General features: G+C 36.5%; 1 long non-coding RNA gene across 1 annotated transcript; it reads right to left on the bottom strand.

Moving 5' to 3' along the window:
* Nucleotides 1-144: 144 nt before the first annotated feature.
* LOC128132081 (uncharacterized) lies at nucleotides 145-1,979 on the bottom strand. The gene is made up of 3 exons (XR_008230007.1): nucleotides 1,828-1,979; nucleotides 1,557-1,624; nucleotides 145-804 (listed from the first exon to the last, which is right to left on the bottom strand). It is a non-coding gene; the product is annotated as an uncharacterized LOC128132081 (long non-coding RNA).
* Between the last annotated feature and the right edge of the window lie 1,074 nt (nucleotides 1,980-3,053).

The following is a 3,053-nucleotide window of genomic DNA, read 5'->3' as shown; positions in this document are numbered from 1 at the left end:
ACCCTCACCATAACTACCACCAACCACCACCACCAACCACCACCCGCCACCACCATCACCACCCAACCTCCACCACTCGCCACCACCACCCACCACCCACCTCCACCACCCACACCCACCACCCACCAAAACCATCACATTTTTCGACTGAATAATTGCTTTTGTGTAATTAATCACATATGATTAGATGTATATAATCATATATGATTTAAGGTGGACAAGATACACTTTTTCCTTCTCGATTCAATAGTTGTGCTCATGTACTTAATCACATATGATTATACCTATAATCACATTTGATAAAATACAATGAGAACAACTATTGAATCGAGAAAGCAAAAACGAACAATGTCCTCATAAATCATATGTGATTAGATACACATAATCAAATGTGATTAAATGTATTTAATCACATATGATTTATATGTACAATATTCACATATGGTTAACGTTGTAAAAGAACAACTATTGAATCAAGAATACAAAAATAAATCATGTCTACATAAATCATACGTGATTAGATGTGACATCCCCATTTTCACGGACAGAAAAGACCGATGTTGTTTATGCTTTATAAAAATCAGAGTACTTCATTTTATAAAAATGTTGCGGAATTTGTTCCCAGAAAAACATGGTAAATACGTTATTAAAACATTTTCGAAGAAACATATTTATTTCATTTTAAAACGTTTGGGATGTCATCGTTAATATAGAAACATAAGCATAAACAGAGCTTACAATTATTTACACTAGTGATCTACATCTCTTTAAATCTCTCAGTGTAATGTCACTTCATATCAACACCTGTGATATAAATAAACTGAGTGGGTCAAGTTGGGAAACCTGGTGAGTACATAGGGTTTTCAACCCACAATAATATAATTATTATGTTTAAACAATCAAACAATCAACCCGATTACCCATCCCCATTATCTTCTTTATTCTTAAGGATCTACCCTAAGAATCAGCTATTTCTCATTCATTCATTCCTAAGGATCATCCTAAGGAAACAACATGAAGTCCATTGTTACCAATGACACATTGGTCAAGCGCAGCTGCTAATATTGTCACTTAGGCTCAGCTGCCAGAATTAGGACATTTTCTATGAGGCGCTTCTGCCGGTATTGACCTTTAAACACTACTGTCATGGTCATAAGGCTCCCTATTAGGCGCAACTGTCGATACTATCCTTAGAGCGCAGCTGCTAGGACGTTTACTGTAGATCTAAATCATCTACGGGTTGTGGCGCAGCTGCCAGTGCTCATCTATAGGGTACTAGGTCCACTGCTGCCAATGTATACCTATAGGGCACTAGGTCCGTACTACTAATGTTCCTTTACTTCAGCTTTTATCCATCATCATTCATCTACCCATGTTTTACCCAACATATTTTGTAGATATAAAATACTTTATACAGTTTACATCATTTAAAACATGTATAAAAAATCTTTCACCGGCATAGACAACAAGTATTCAGACAATATGCACACATAACACGTAATTTATATTAAAATCCTTCATATATATGTGTAAGATGAAAGAGACCATGCACTCACCTGATTAGGTGGTGATTCCGAACTCAGACAGCACTTTGTTATCTCAAAACAATTTTCCTCGACAAAACCTAGTATCAATACCACTAGGGTTTAGTTTCTAACGTTAATCACGACTAATTAATAGTCTAGCTATTATTACTATTATATAAGCGTTAAATAACACTCAATATAACTCATAATAATAGCCCAAATAATTATTTTAAGGTCCTATTAATGTTACTATAATTAAATAAAATCTATATTAAATATAGTATAGGCGTAGCTCACTTACAGCGAGTTTTATTAAAAACCGGGCTTCGCTGGAGCAGCGTTTCCAAGCCGAAAGCTTTTCTTCTTGAAGCCGTCGGGTGTTCCGGGGCTTTCTTCTCGTGCTAGGGAGGTTCCGTAGACTTGGGAGGGGTTTAGGGAGGCTAGAGAGAAGTTAGAGAGAGAAAGAGAGGCTTATGGTGTGAAGAAAATATGAGGAGTTCACCCTTGTATTTATAGGAGTTTTATAGTAAAGTAGTCTCTAAGCTTCGTCCGTAACTTTTGCATACGAGCTCCGTTTTTGTCTGTCTTTTTACCGTTGAGTTCCTATTAATGAGATCTTCAACTTTCATTTAGACCTCGTTGGCTAATTCTCATTCTATCTCGGATTTACAAAACTGCATCGAATTCGCCGCGCTCGAAAAGTAGGGACTAAGCTTCGTCCATAACTTTCGCATACGAGCTCCATTTTTGTCTGTCTTTTTATCGTTGAGTTCCTATTAATGAGATCTTCAAATCTCATTTAGACATCGTTGGCTAATTCTCATTCTATCTCGGATTTACGAAACTGTATCGAATTCGCCGCGTTCGAAAAGTAGAGACTAAGCTTCGTCCATAACTTTCGCATACGAGTTCCGTTTTTTTCTGTCTTTTTACTGTTGAGTTCCTATTAATGAGATATTCAACTCTCATTTAGACCTCGTCGGCTAAAAATCGACCGATCTAAAATTCAGATTTCGGGCTGTGCACTGCTATGCTAAATCTTAGAAAAAATCATAACTTCCTCATACGAAGTCAGATTTGGGCGTTCTTTTTATCGATGTTCTTATTTTAACATATTCTACGACTTTCGTTTAGATCGCTAAGGCTAAATCTCGCTCTATCATAAATTCACTATTTACGCTTCTCGGTATCGTGCCAGTTCCGTCGCGAAACTTCAACGGGTCATAACTTCTTCGTTATAACTCGGTTTTCGGCGTTCTTTATATGTACGAAAACCTTGTAAAATACTCTACAACTTGGTTAAGATTATTTATTCTAAATAATCTTTTGTCGAAAAGTCGTTTTCGACCCCTATTGCCTCTAATTTGACTAGCCCAGATTTGCGGGCGTTACATTAGATACATATAATCACATGTGTATTTAGTCACATGTGATTATATGTATTTAATCACATGTGATTTATGTGGACAAGATTTGTTTTCGCGTTCTTGATTCAATAGTTGCTCTCTTGTATTTAATCACAAGTGA

Source organism: Lactuca sativa, chromosome 2, assembly GCF_002870075.4.
Source record: "Lactuca sativa cultivar Salinas chromosome 2, Lsat_Salinas_v11, whole genome shotgun sequence".
Taxonomy (NCBI): Eukaryota; Viridiplantae; Streptophyta; class Magnoliopsida; order Asterales; family Asteraceae; genus Lactuca; species Lactuca sativa.
This window is presented reverse-complemented; position numbering and strand designations above follow the sequence as displayed.